At 38.1% G+C, this 15,733-nt stretch overlaps 1 protein-coding gene across 5 annotated transcripts in view; it reads left to right on the forward strand.

Moving 5' to 3' along the window:
• MPP7 (MAGUK p55 scaffold protein 7) overlaps positions 1–15,733 on the forward strand; it is a 242,341-nt gene that overhangs the window by 24,617 nt on the left and 201,991 nt on the right. Inside the window, exons 2-3 of one of the 5 annotated variants that reach the window (XM_070600840.1) lie at positions 11,449–11,619; positions 14,341–14,494. The exons of 2 other annotated variants lie outside the window; for them this stretch is intronic. The gene's annotated coding sequence lies outside the window, so the exon portion shown is untranslated. The remainder of the gene's footprint in view (positions 1–11,448; positions 11,620–14,340; positions 14,495–15,733) is intronic. 2 more of the 5 variants (XM_070600842.1, XM_070600841.1) reach the window with 2 other exon arrangements.

A 15,733-nucleotide genomic window follows, 5' to 3' on the forward strand; every position in this document is an offset into this window, starting at 1 on the left:
ACTTTTGGTGCATCCCATAGATTTTGGACCATTGTGTTTCTGTTGTCATTTGTCTCAAGGTATTTTTTGATTTCCTCATTGACCCATTGGTTGTTTAATATCATGTTGTTTATCCTCCGTGTGTTTGGTTTTTTTTCAGTTTTCTTCTTGTAGTTGATTTCTAGTTTCATACTACTGTGGTTTGAAAAGATACTTGATATGATTTCAGTCTTTTTAAATTTATTGAGGTTTGTTTTGTGGCCTAACATGTCATCTACCCTGGAGAATGTTCCATGTGCATTCCAAAAGAATGTGTATTCTGCTGTTTTTCGATGGAATGTTCTGTATATATCTGTTAAGTCTGTCTGGTCTCATGTGTCATTTAAGGCCAGTGACGCATTGATTTTCTGTCTGAATGGTCTATCCATTGATGTAAGTGAGGTGTTAAAGTCCCTTAGAAACTGTATTATTTGTTAAGAAGTGTTAATGTTTTGTGAAATACTTTTGACTATTGAAGAACATGAGGCAGAGTTTAGGGAGCCTTAGGGACTATAAATGTAGTCATAAGAATAAAAATCTAAGATCTAACAAATGCAGAGCTTTAAATTGTTAATGCAAAGGATAATTGTGTTCTGATGGAGAGAAACTTCTTTCACTGTGTTTGCATTGTGTGATAGTTCTCTTGGTGCCATTTATCTTAAAGTAGACTGAAGACTTATAAAATCTTTGCTTTCATAGTCTCTAAATGCTTAACCCTTAAGCATAAAGGTAGATGTTGGTGGGTGACCTGGAATGTGAGAGTGGGTAGCATATTTCATACTTCATTGAGCTTACTCTTCCATATGAGAGGCTATACTGGTAATTGCTTATGTGTGTTTCCAGTTACCTTGTAACTGTACCAATAAAGAGGTCACCTAAGAAATCTTGACAAAATACATTCTCTGAATGCTTTTAATCTTCCTTCGGCTGTGATCTTTTTCTAGATAAGATTCTTTTGTAATTCTAACAGATGATAGAGAAAAGACTTCCTGGTTAATTTAGAGCACATCGACCTGGCAGTCTCTTTTAGACTACTCCAGATTTCTTTTGAACTCTTAATACCCGGTAATTTTGTTTATGGTATAAAATGACATTTTGAGTTGTTTCACTTGGTCGATAGTAAAATCATTATTTTTCACAGGAAATAGATGAGGAAGATTTAATAAGTAGTGTATTAAATTAAAAACATGATGCTACTCCGACATCTGCATGCATCAGCCACCATATGTCCTTTCCCTTTCCATTTTCTTCCTTTTTTTAAAAAAAATTTCTTTATGTAGTCTTAAAAGAGTGTATATAAAATTAAAATCCAAGCAAATCTTTATGAAAATTCAGTTAATAAAAATATGATATCTAGGGGGCTGGCCCAGTGGCGCAGTGGTTAAGTGTACATGTTCTGCTTCTCGGCAGCCCGGGATTTGAGGTTTGGATCCCAGGTGCGGACATGGCACCGCTTGGCATGTCATGCTGTGGTAGGTGTCCCACATATAAAGTAGAGGAAGATGGGCACAGATGTTAGCTCAGGGCCAGTCTTCCTCAGCAAAAAGAGGAGGAGTGGCAGTAGTTAGTTCAGGGCTAATCTTCCTCAAAAAAAAAAAAAAAAAAAGATGAAATCTAGTTGGAATCATTTAGCTATATCTAGTGATTATTCATCAGCAGTTGCTAGTGGAATGAATATATTTTCTAGAAGATGTTTCCAGCCTTAATATGGTTGTAAATAAGAATTCCATAGATATGTCACCTTTTTTCATTATTTCAGGATCTATTAATACCTTTCATTATCTGTTTATTATTTTATATACACATGTGTATAAATATATATACACACATATTGTAATATATGTATAGATATAAAAAAAACTTTTTTTGTGTCTGAGGAAGATTGGCCCTGAGCTAACATCTGTTGCCAATGTTCCTCTTTTTCCTTGGGGAATATTGTCTCTGAACTAACATCTGTGCCTATCTTCCTCTCCTTTGTGTGGAATGCCGCCACAGCATAGCTTGACAAGCAGTGCTAGGTCTGTGCCTGGGATCCACACCTGTCAGAGCGTGTGAACTTAACCACTATGCCACTGGGCTTGCCCTGTAAATAAAACTTTTAAAAGTAAAATATACAGAAGAGTGCCCATATTTGTGTATAGCTCGATGAATTTTCACAAATTGGACACACCTGTGTAAATAGCACATTTTGGAGTATATTTTACCAATAATTTTTCTTGGTTTGTGTAACAGGAAGAGGCATTGATCTAAGTCATGAATCTAGAGGTGCATTTTAGTTTGGCTGAAGATGGTTGGTTATTCCTGTCTCAGGTATTTTTCCGACTTAGATGCTCAAGGTCAAGCTCTGTCAGCCATAACGTTGGGATCTTGATCACCCTTTATTCTGCCTGATTTACAGAGGAAAATCTTGACCTTGCCTCCTTCACCTTCCTCAGAGCTGAGGTGAGCTGGCTTTTTATTCAAGTCTGCATTGTTATTCTCCTCAGCTTTACGGAAGAATCTTAGCCCTGCCTTAGATTTCCTGTCGAGGCAGGTGGATTTGTATACGTCTAGCAACTTCAGAAAGGTGCTGGCCAGACGTATCCCAGGGAGGACAAACAGGTGCTCCCTGCCATTTGATATTTACCCAAGTCTTGTTTGAAAGAAGCAGTATTTAGGGGGTAGTGCTCAGAGGATGTGTAGATCATACACTATCCTAGATATTTTAAAATATGCTTCTGGATCAAGCCAGATTAGCAAGAGAACAGCATTCTTGTATCACATTTTATTGCCATACCAAGAGATTTTACTGAATTGCTAGTTGGTGTGACATTAGCAGATATTGTCATGAGCAACACTCAGAAAATCCTCTAGAGCTGTTACAGATTCTCTGGCCCAATCACCTAATATTTTTCCTTCTCAAATAAAGCAAATGAGTTTCAGAGTCTGTGATGGTTGTCTGTCCTTAAGTGAAATGTTCTGTAGGTTTCCTTGCTCCTTCCAAAAAGATAGGCTGCACATTTGCAAAGAAGGAAGGGAACATTGCAAATTTTTCTTAAATTCATTTTGCTTAGAAACCATATTGGTGAGCTCTTTTGTGTCTTTCTGGATTACTCACATGAATTAAAAAAAAATTTTTTTTTAAAGATTGGCACCTGGGCTAACGACTGTTGCCAATCTTTTTTTTTTTTTTTTCTGCTTTATCTTCCCAAACCCCCCCGTAGACAGTTGTATTCTTAGTTGCAGGTGCTTCTAGTTGTGGAATGTGGGACACCGCCTCAATGTGGCCTGACGAGCGGTGCCGTGTCCGCGCCCAGGATCTGAACCCTGGGCCACCTCAGCGGAGCGTGTGAACTTAACCACTTGGCCACGGAGCGATAAATTAATAAATTTTAATTTATCTCAATAAATTTTTTTTATTAAGACTTTTTTTAGAGCAGTTTTAGGTTCACAGCAAAATTGAGGGGAAGGTACAGAGATTTCCCATATACCCCCTGCTCCTACACGTGCAAAGCCTCCTCCATTATCAGCATCCCCTACCGGAGTGGTACGTTTGTTATAGTTGATGAACCTACATTGACACATCATTATCCCCTAAAGGCCACAGTTTACATTAAGGTTCCCTCTTGGTGTTGTATATTCTTTGGGTTTAGACAAATATATACTGACGTGTACCCATCATTATGATATCATACAGAGTATTTTCACTACCTTAAAAATCCTCTCTGCTTCACCTGTTCATCCCTACCTCCCATCCTCTGGCAACCACTGATCTTTTTACTGTCTCCATAGTTTTGCCTTTTCCAGAATATCATGTAGTTGGAATCACATAGTGTATAATTTTTTCAGGTTGTTTTTTTTCCACTTGGTAATTTAAAATTCCTCCATGTCTTTTCGTGGCTTGATAGCTTATTTCTTTTTAGAGCCAAGTAATATTCCATTGTCTGGCTGTACCACAGTTCATTAATCCATTCAGCAGCTGAAGGACATCTTGATTACTTCCAGGTTTTGGCAGCTATGAATAAGGCCGCTATAAACATCCGTGTGCAGGTTTTTGTGGGGATATAAGTTTTCAGCTCCTTTGGGTAAATACCAAGGAGCAAGACTGCTGGATTTTATGATAAGAGTATGTTTAGTTTTGTAAGAGACTGCTAACCTGTCATCCAAAGTGGCTGTACTGTTTTACACTCTCACCAGCAATGAATGAAAGTTCCTGTTTCTTCACAGCCTTGTCAGCATTGGGTGGTGTCAGTGTCCTGGCTTTTGGCCGTTCTAATGAGTGGGTGGTTGTATCCTATTGTTATTTAATTTGCATTTCCCTGATGACATATGCTGTGGAGCAGTTTTCCATATACTTGTTTGCCATCTGTATTTCTTCTTTGGTGAGGTGTGTGTTGAGATCTTTGACCCACTTTTTAATCGGATTGTTTGTTTTCTTATTGAGTTTTAAGAGGTTTTTTGTATATTTTGGTTAACAGTCCTTTATCAGATGTGTCTTTTGCAAATATTTTCTCCCAGTCTGTGACTTGTCTTCTCCTTCTGTTGATGTTTTTTGTAGAGCAGAAGTTTCCAATTTTAATGAAGTCTCACTTATCAATTATTTCTTTCCTGGATCATGCCTTTGCTGTTGTATCTCAGAAGTCATTTCCATGCCCAGGATCATCTAGATTTTCTCGAGTTTTATAGTTTTGCATTTTACATTTAGGTCTGTGATCCATTTTGTGAAATATTTTGATTACTATAAATATTTAAAACATGAAAACCCACATGTTGTAGTTCATGACAGGGTAAAAGAGTTCTGCATTTAATTACTGTGATCCCACCAGCTATTTAGCTCGCTATTGTACTAAAATGTCCAAAAAGCAGATGGTTAAGGCCAGTCCCACAAAGAGCGACTTGGCGTCATTTAGTGTCACTCGAGGAAAAATAACATGTGCTCATTTCAGAGCAGTGGGGTCTTCAAGACAGATCTGGAAAACAGCAGCCCAAGCAGTACCGTTTGCGGTATCTGATAAACTCCAATTCAAGAGGGTCGTCAAAGATAGTTTTAACTTGTGATCATTTGCTTTTCTTTTACTGAGGTCATAATAGTTTATAACCTTGTGAAATTTCACTTGTCCATTATTATTTGTCAGTCACCACTTTTATGTGTCCCTTTACTTCTTATGCCCACTTCCCAAATTCCCTCCTCTCTGGTAACCACTAATCTGTTCTCTCTATCCATGTGTTAGTTTATCTTCCACATTTGAGTGAAATCATATGGTGTTTGTCTTTCTCTGTCTGGCTTCTTGGCTTATCATAATACCCTCAGGGTGCATCCATGTTGTTGCACATGGGACGATTTTGTCTTTTTTATGGCTGAGTAGTATTCCACCGCATATATTTATACATATATATGTATATGCATGACATATTCTTTATCCATTCATCAGTCAGTGGACACTTGGGTTGGTTCCACTTCTTGGCTATTGTGAATAATGCTGCAGTGAACATAGGGGTGCATGAGTCTCTTTGAATTGTTGATTTCAATTTCTTTGGGTAAATACCCAGTAGTGGAATAGCTGGGTCGTATGGTATTCCTATTTTAAATTTTTGGGAAATCTCTATAGTGTTGTCTGTAGTGGCCGCACCAGTTTGTATTCCCACCAGCAGTGTATAGTGGGGTCTCTTTTCTCCACATCCTGTCCAACATTTGTCGTTTTTTATCTTGATAATAATAGCCATTATAACAGGTGTAAGGTGATTTGCATTTCCCTGATGATTAGTGATGTTGAACATCTTTTCATGTGCCTATTGGCCATCGGTATATCTTCTTTGGAAAAATGTCTGTTCATATCCTCTGCCCATTTTTTGATTGGGTTGTTTGGTTTTTGTTGTTGTGTGAGTTCTTTATATATTATGGAGATTAACCTTTTGGTGGATATATGATTTGCAAATATTTCCTCCCAGTTGGTAGATTCCCTTCTCATTTTGTTCCTGGTTTCCTTTGCCCTGCAGAAGACTTTTAATCTGACGAAGTCCCATTTGTTTATTTTTTCATTTCCCTTGCCAGAGTAGACATGGTGTTTGAAAAGATCCTTCTAAGAGCGATGTCAAAGAGTGTACTGCCTGTATTTTCTCCTAGGAGTTTTATGTTTTCACGTCTTACCTTCAAGTGTTAATCCATTTTGAGTTAATTTTTGTGTGTGACAAAAGATAATGATCTACTTTCGTTCTTTTCTATGTGACTGTCCAGTTTGCTGAACACCATTTGCTGAAGAGACTTTCCTTTCTCCATTGTATGTTCTTGGCTTGTTTGTTAAAGATTAGCTGTCCATATGTGTGTGGTTTTATTTCTGGGCATTCAGTTCTGTTCTGTTGATCTGTGTGTCTATTTTTGTGCCAGTACCATGCTGTTTGGATTATGATAGCTTTGTAGTATATTTTGAAGCCAGAGATTGTGAGGCCTCCAGCTTTGTTCTTTTTTTTTTTTTTTTTTGAGGAAGATTAGCCCTGAGCTAACATCTGTGCCCATCTTCCTCTACTTTATACGTGGGATGCCTGCCACAGCATGGCTTGCCAAGCGGTGCCATGTCTGCACCCGGGATTCGAACCAGTGAACCCCGGGCCTCAGAAGTGGAACGTGCACACTTAACCACTGCGCCACTGGGCTGGCCCCAGCTTTGTTCTTTTTTCTCAAGATTGCTTTAGCTATTTGGGTCTTTTGTTGCCCCATATGAATTTTAGGATTCTTTGTTCTGTTTCTGTCAAGAATGTCACTGGGATTCTGATTTGGATTGCACTGAATCTGTAGATTGCTTTAGGTATTATGAACAATTCAACTATATTTATTCTTCCAATCCATGTGCATGGAATATCTTTCCATTTCTTAGTGTCATCATCGATTTCTTTCACTAATGTATTATAGTTTTCAGTATATAGGTCTTTCACCTCCTTGGTTAAATTTATTCCTAGATGTTTTATTCTTTTCATTGCGTTTATAAATGGGCTTGTATTCTTGAGTTCTCTTTCTGTTAGTTCGTTATTAGGGTGTAGAAATGCAACTGATTTTTGTAAGTTGATTTTGTACCCTGCAACTTTGCTGTAGTTGTTAATTATTTCTAATAGTTTTCCAATGGATTCTTTAGGGTTTTCTATATATAAGATCGTGTTGTCTGCGAACAGCAAGAATTTTCACTTCATTGTCTATTTGGATAGCCTTTATTTCTTTTTCTTGTCTAATTGCTCTGGCCAAACTTTCCATACTATGTTGAATAAGAGTGGTGAGAGTGGGCATCCTTGTCTTGTTCCTGTTCTTAGAAGGATGGCTTTCAGTTTTTCCCCATTGAATATGAAGTTGGCTGTGGGTTTGTCATATATGGCCCTTATTATGTTGAGGTACTTTCCTTCTGTACCCATTTTATTGAGAGTTTGTATCATAAATTCCTTTTCGATCTTGTCAAATGCTTTCTCTGTGTCTATTGAGATGATCATGTGGTTTTTAATTCCTCATTTTGTTAATATGGTCTATCACATTGATTGATGTTGAACCGTCCCTGCATCCCTGGAATAAATCCCACTTGGTCATGGTGTACGATCCTTTTAATGTATTGCTGTGTTCAGTTTGCCAATACTTCGTTGAGGAGTTTTGCAACTGTGTTCATCAGCAATACTGGCCTGTAATTTTCCTTCTTTGTGTTGTCTTTGTCTGGCTTTGGGATCAGGGTGATCTTGGCCTCATAGAATGAGTTAGGAATTGTTCTGTCTTCTTCCAGTTTTTGGAATATTTTGAGAAACATAGGCATTAAGACTTCTTTGAATGTTTGGTAGAATTCTCCAGAGAAGCCATCTGGTCCTCGACTTTTATTTTTTGGAGATTCTTGATTACTGTTTCAGTGTCTTTATTTATGATTGTCTATTCTGATTCTATATTTCTTCTTGGTTCAGTTTTGGGAGATTGTGTGAGTCTAAGAACTTATCCATTTCTTCTGGATAAAACAAGTTTGTGCATTTGTTGGCATATGATTTTTCATAATATTCTCTTAAAATCCTTTGTATTTCTGTGGTAGCCATTGTAATTTCTCCTCTTTCATTTCTAATATTGTTTATTTGAGCCTTCTCTCTTTTTTTTAGTGAGTCTTACTAAGGGTTTGTCAATTTTATTTATCTTCTCAAAGAAGCAGCTCTTTGTTTCATTGATCCTTTCTACCATTTTTTAAAATTTCAATTTCATTTATTTCTGCTCAAATTTTTATTATGTCTATCCTCTGCTGACTTTGGGCTTTGTTGTTCATTATTCTTTTTCTAATCCTGTTAGGTGTAGTTTAAGCTTGCTTATTTGAGATTTTTCTTGTTTGTTAAGGTGGACCTGTATTGCTATGAATTGCCCTCTTAGGACTGCTTTTCCTGCGTCCCATATGAGTTGATATGGTGTATTTTCATATTCATTTGACTCCAGATATTTTTTGATATCTCTAATTTCTTCAATGATCCATTGGTTGTTCAGTAGCATATTACTTAGTCTCTACATATTTGTCACATTCCCAGCTTTTTTCTTGTGCTTGATTTCTAGTTTCATAGCATTATGGTTGGAAAAGGTGCTTTATATTATTTCAGTGTTCTTAAATTTATTGAGGCTTGCCATGTTTCCCAACATGTGGTCTATCTTTGAGAATCTTCCATGTGCACTTGAGAAGAATGTGTCTTCTGCTGATTTTGGGTGGAGTTTTCTATATATATCTATTAAGTCCATCTGGTCTAGTTTTTCATTTAATTCCAGTATTTCCTTGTTGACTTTCTGTCTGGATGATCTATTCATTGATGTAAGTGGGGTCTTGAGGTCCCCTACTATTATTGTTTTGCTCCTTTTAGGTCTCTTAATAGTTGCTTTATGTACTTTTGTGCTCCTGTGTTAGCTTCATATATTTTTAAGTGTTATGTCCTCTTGGTGGAGTGTCCCTTTTATCATTGTATACTGCTGCTCTTTCTCTCTCATTGCCTTTTTTTTATCTTCACGTCTACTTTGTCTGATATAAGTATGGCAACACCTGTTTTCTTTTGTTTGCCATTAGCTTGGTGTATCATATTCCGTTTCTTTACTCTGAGCCTGTGATTGTCTTTAGAGCTGAGATGTGTTTCCGGGAGACTGTATATTGTTGGATTGTTTTTTAATCCTTGCAGTCACTGTGTCTTTTCATTAGAGAATTCAATCCATTTACATTTAGAGTGATTATTGATATATGAGGGCTTAATACTACAATTTGATCACTTGTTTCTTGTCTGTTCTGTATTTCCCTTGTTTCTCATCCCTTGTATTTCAGAGTGCCAGTTCAGTTTGGTGGTTCTTTTTGATGGTTTTCTCAGCTTTCTCTTTATTTATTGTTTGTGTGTCTGTTCTGATTTTTTGTTTAGTTGTTATGGTGACGTTTGTATAAAAGATCTTGTAGATGAGATAGTCCCTTTTCTGATAGCCTCTTATTTCCTTAGTCTAAGCAGGTTCCATCCCTTTTCTCATCCCCGTCTAAGTTGTTGTCACAGCTTATTTTGCTTTGTGTTGTGTTTGTGGTTAAAATGAAGTGATTATAGTTATTTTTGATGTTTTCCTTCCCTTTGTCTTTAATGTTATAATTAAGTGTTACCTAACCTGTTTTGATAGCTGCAATTTTCTGACTTTTGTCTGCCTATTTATCTCCTTGCTCAAGGCTTTGTAAACCCCTTCTTTTATTTTTTTTTCCAGATATGAGTGCCTTCTTGATCATTTCTTGTATGGGGGTGGTCTTGTGGCGATGAACTCCTTCAGCTTTTGTTTATCTGGGAAAATTTTTATTTCTCCATCATATCTGAAGGATATTTTTGCTGGTTAGAGTATTCTTGGCTGAAAGTTTTTGTGTTTCAGAGTTTTGAACATATCGTTCCACTCTCTCCTGGCCGTTAAGGTTTCTGCTGAGAAATCTGCTGAAAGCCTGATAGGGGTTCCTTTATAAGTTATTTTCTTCTGCCTTGCTGCCCTTAATATTTTTTCTTTGTCATTGACTTTTGCCAGTTTTACTGATATATGCCTTAGAAAAGGTCTTTTTACATTGATGTAATTAGACATTCTAATAGGTTCTTTTACTTGTATTTCTAGCTCCTTCCCTAAGTTTGGGAAGTTCTCTGTTATTATTTCTTTGAACAAGCTCTGTGTTCCTTTCTCTCTCCCTTCTCCCTCTGGGGTACCTATAGTCGTTGTGTTGCATTTCCTAATTGAGTTGGATATTTCTCTGAGAATGTCTTCATTTCTTTTGAAGTCTTAGTTCTCTCTCCTCCTCCATCTGAAGCATTTCTAAATTCCTGTCCTCTAATTTGCTAATTCTATTCTCCATAATATCAGCTCTTTTATTTAAGGACTAGATGTTTCTTTATCTCATTCATTGTGTTTTTCATCTCCAACATTTCTGATTTTTCTTTTTATGGTTTCAATCTCTTTTGTGAAGAATTTTCTCAGTTCATTAATTTTATTCCTGATTTCATTGAACTGTCCTTTTGAGTTTCCTTGTAACTTGTTGAATTTTTTTTATGATAGCTGTTTTGAATTCTCTGTCATTTAGTTGTAAATTTGTGTGCCTTCAGGATTGATTTTGGGAGGCTTGGCATTTTCCTTCTGGTCTGGATTGTTAATATACCTCTTCATACTATTTGATGGGGTGGATTTGTGCCTTCGCATAGTGGTAGTATCTGGTCACAGATTCCATCTGCTGCCCCTGGAGGGTGGGGCAGGAGCTGTGTATTCTGCACCCGCTGCAGTCTGTGGCAACTGTGCCTGTCTTTTGGAAGCTGTGCTGACGGCCTGTGTTTGCACGCTCCTGGCTGCTGCTTTACGAACGTATGCTCAGGCACCATGACGGGGTGCTTGGCTTGGTGAAGACGCCCCCATGATTGCTTAGCCTCCTTGGTGTGGAGCTTTCTCATGGGCTGGGAGGCAACTCTGAGAGCAAAGGCATTCCCACAGAGGGCAGTCTCCTTTGCCCTCTCCTCTCAGAGCCATGCGTGGTCCTGTGCCCTAGGTCACTGCTGTTGGGGAAGGGAGAGGAGGTCCCCTTACCTCCTTCCACTGCCTCCAGGAGGTCCAGCACTTCCACCGTCAAACATATGGCTGTGACTGGCTCTCAGAGGTCTGTTGTGTTGTGTGAATGTCCTCTGTTGGTTTATGAGTGTCCTTTTCATTGTATCTTAGGGGGGGAGAGTCTAAGGGAAGTGGCCCCTGTGCCATGATGCTGATGTCACTCCTTTCATTTGATATTTTTGTACTTCTTTTCCAGTAAATACTTTACTTTCATTTCGTACTGCACATTTAAGCAAAACAGTTGGAGAATTTTCACATTAAGCAGGGCTCTATTATCAGAGTTCTGAAGTAGGCACAGGCCCCTCCTCCAACTCTAGAAGGAAGATGTAGGTTGCTATCCTTATTGTTTCTTTGTTTCTTTCTTATTAAAGGAATGGGTTTTAAACATCATTTGAAACCTCTGAACTGCTGGGTACCTGTGTGTTGTGATTATAGTCACATAGATCAATTTGGCATTGGAGAACCACCGACGTTTTGATAAATGAAGGTGTAGTTGGTGATTCCCTCAGCTGAGATTTCCCTTACTTCATCCTCATGTACATGTAAGTCTTCACATCCCTCAATAACTGCTTAAGTATCTGTTTATATCTGTAGCTTGTTACTCCTAACTGGCCATCTCAGAGCCTAGTGACATCTCCCAACCTAGAGTTGTTGAACGGAGAGGTGGTAATGCATCTTGGAGATCATTGGATTCATCTGTTTAGCTTTGCAGAGGGGAAAACCTGAGGCTGTAAGGAGTGTGGGACTGGCTGCAGTCACATCTCTGTTACTAAGAGAAACACTGGAGGGGCCAGCCGGTGGCACAGTGGTTAAGTTCTCACGTTCTGCTTCGGTGGCCTGAGATTCGCTGGTTCGGATCCCAGGTGCAGACATGACGCCGCTTGGCAAATGCCATGCTGTGGTAGGCGTCCCATGTATAAAGTAGAGGAAGATAGGCATGGATGTTAGCTCAGGGCCAGTCTTCCTCAGCAAAAAGAGGAGGACTGGCAGTAGTTATCTCAAGGCTAATCTTCCTCAAAAAAAAAAAAACGAAAGAGAAACACTGGAAGGAGGATAAAGTCCATATTCCCTGCCTCCGACTCAGGTCTCTTTCTATTTCAGTATCCCATCCTTTTTGAATACCCCAATATTGTGTGCTCTAAATCAATGAGAATTTGAAGTAAAATCATCTGATTTTATGTAATTTGAAGCACCGCTTATTTTTATGTTTAGAATATTCAAACTTTGAAGACCAATTTATTTGGATAATTAATTTTTTTTATTGTGGTAATTTAAGAATGATGATGGATTGACTTCTTTGCTAAATAATTGTGGTTTTATGGTAATATCTAAAGAGGAGAGGGACATGTGGCTACCTTAGGTGGAATCACATAAGCTAGAGTCTTAGGAAATTCAGTTAAAGTCGACCACAGTTTATTGAGCATTTACTTTTGTCAGGCCCTGTTCTGGGCATTGAGGATATGACATTGAAGAAGCATTGAACAATGTCAGTGGGCATTCAACAAGCCCTGTGTATTGATACCTACTCCTATGGAGTTTACTTGGTGAGGGAGGAGCCTTTTCCATTCTTGGTGGTGGAGTATTGGAATTACAACAGCAGGAAAAGTTCTCTCCCCTCTGTCAAAGCTCCTGAAGGAGAGAAATGAACAAGATGTTATACAGATGAAGTATTTATATAACCAGTGATTCTATGGACTCAGCAGTAGAGAGGAAACTCTCCTGAGTCGTAGACAGTGTGTGGTATAAGCAGAACAGGAGCTTTAGAATAAAGATGCTGAACGTCTCAAAATCTCATTTTCTATATATGTGAATTGGGACTAATAATAGCTTGTTGTGACTATCAGATGAGGTTGCTAAGGTAGAGTGACTGCCCTCGCATGTAAAAAAACGATGTTCAGTAAGTGGTTGCTGCTGCTATTGTTGCTATTTTATTAGGTACAGTGGAAATAAAGATCAGAGTGTCTTAGGTTTTCTTAGTCATTTTATCTTTTCTTCCTATAGTACAAGTATTCTTAACCTTTTTTGTTTTCTTGTGTCAGACAAATTAGATTCACAGGAATAATAACATGCTTCCAAGAATGTACCCACGAAACTAACTGAAATTCCACCTTTCAGGAAAGCACCCCAGAATGCAGATGATTGTGTGACGTCATTATTGAAATTCTGTGGCCAGTGGTTACAACCCTTGGCTGAGTTACTGTGGGAAAACTACTTAACTCATCTGTGCCTATTCTTCTTTTTTTTTGTTTTTTGGTGGGGAAGATTGTTGCTGAGCTAACATCTGTTGCCAATCTTCCTCTTTTTTCTTGAGGAAGATTGTCACCAAGCTAACATCTGTGCCAGTCTTCCTCTATTTTGTATGTGGGATGCCACCACAGCGTGGCTTGATAAGTGGTACGTAGGTCCATGCCTGGGATCTGAACTGGCCAATTCTGGGCTGACAGAGCGGAGCATGCAAACTTAACCACTATGTCACTGGGCTGGCCCCAGCATCTGTGCCTATTTTTTTCTGTAAAATATATTACCTGTTTGTAGGATTGTCATGGAGATTGAGTGAGTTTTTATCAATGAGGTGGTGAGAAGAGTTGTTAGTGATACTATTATTAATTTTTTATTCTTGAGAAAATCTTGCCTTGATTCTGGTTTATAAGAGAGTAAATCATAAACTTCCATAGTTTCTTTGTAACAAAACTCAATCTCACTGAATACACCAGTTCCTTAGGTCATATTATCCTTCCATATTCAAATATTACTTGAATGGAAGCATTACTTTTGTGCTTTATTATGCAGATCAGCTATTATGTGATTTATTATTAGGGGACACTTTTTGCACTGCTCTTATAATAAAGACATATCAGTCTAGATCTAGCAAAAATTATTACCTTTGCAACAGTTGATTTGTTTGAGAGGCTGAATGCTTTATAAATCATAACTTTGGGGCAAATATTAACGGTGAGCAAATATTTATGGAAATCCTGGTAGTTGTAGGAAAAGAAAAGCCTTACTCTTGAGCAAAAGCTGGAGGTAATTAGAGGTAGATTTGCTATTGTTGTTGTTAATAAGGAAGAGCAGTTTTGTGATATTTTGTAATGTCAGAAATATTAGCCCCTAAGTTTTTCCCTACTATTTATATAATATAAATGTTTTTTGGACATTTAAACATTAAAAGGCAGACTTGAAATTGGCTCATAAGATGCAGTATGATCTGACTCCTGCCTACATTTCCCTCCTCGTTTTATCAGAATTTCTCTCTTATGTTACAGCCTCACCTTCCTTTGAACATCTTGGGGTCTTTTCCTCCTCAGAACCTAAGCTCATGGTGGACCCTCTGCAGGAATGTGCTCATCTCTCACCCCTGCCCGTGATTCAAGTCTGTTGAACCATTTCATCTTAGAGAACTTTCCCCTTTTACCCAATGTAAGATATGTCTCCCTCCCGTATTCTTCCTTCTCTCATAGTATTATTGACTTGTCCTTTACAGTGTTTATCACATTTAGTAGTTTACTTATTGGTTATTTATTTATTTGACTACTTGTGTGTTTTGTCTTTTTTTGCTTGTTAAACCAGCAGTTCTGAAAGCAAAGACTGTGTCTGTTTTGTTTACAATATACCCAGCACCCAAAGGCAGTGACTGGCTCATAGTAAATATTATAATATTTGTTAACTCACTAAATGTTTCTAACCAATGCAGAGGGCAGCAGAGTTTTTATATAAAATGCCAGATAGTAAATAGAGTAATTCTCTCAGACTGTGTGGTCTCTGTTGCAACTACTCTACTCCCATTTTAACAAAAACGTGACTGCAGATGATACGTAAATGAATGTGGCTATGTACCAATAAAACTTTATATAGAAACAGGTGGCAGCCGACTTGCTGTAGTTTGCTGGCTTCTGAACTAATGCATATGGTACAGCAGATAGCACACTGTGATAACATATCTGCTTAGGTTGCTTTTTGTAAGGGCAATCTAAGCAGATAGAACACATGAGCTGCATGTTGACCACAATTAATTAAAACAAGAATGATTTACTGGGCACTTACTACATGTCAGACCCACTGGAAACTAGGATACAAAGCTAATGATGGACAGAAGCCTGGCTCACTGTCTAGTGAGAAGCAGACAAGCCAAAAATTATATTACAGAGTCATCAGTGCTCTTAGAGGTATACATACGGAGTCTCAGGGATGTGGAAGAGGCCGTATCATATAGTAGAAAGACCAAGTTTTTTAAAAAGTGATTACAAAATGAAGTAGAGAAGGAAAGCAACATTGGTTGAGGACCTTCTGAGAGCTAAGAGCTATCCACTTATTACCTTTTTCTGCTGCTTCACAGCAGAACTCTAAAGAGGGTATAATGAGGTCCTGAAGCTGAGAGAGTCGTGGGAGGACACCGAGATTAACATTACAGTTGGGGTATGGTCAAAGGATTATCTTTGGTGTTAGACTCAAATTTGGATCCTCCCCTACCTCTTTGTGGACTTGGGCAAGTTGTCAAACTTTTAAATTCAGGGGGTTATTGTGAAGATCAGATGAGAGAGTCTTGTAAATCAGTTAGCAGGTAGGTGCTTATGCTTGTATGTTTTCAAGCAATGATGCGGCTGTGCTAAGATACCATTGAAACATAGGTCTGGATAATTCTAGAGCCCATTCTTTTCC

Source organism: Equus przewalskii, chromosome 30 (assembly GCF_037783145.1).
Source record: "Equus przewalskii isolate Varuska chromosome 30, EquPr2, whole genome shotgun sequence".
In the NCBI taxonomy this organism is placed as follows: Eukaryota; Metazoa; Chordata; class Mammalia; order Perissodactyla; family Equidae; genus Equus; species Equus przewalskii.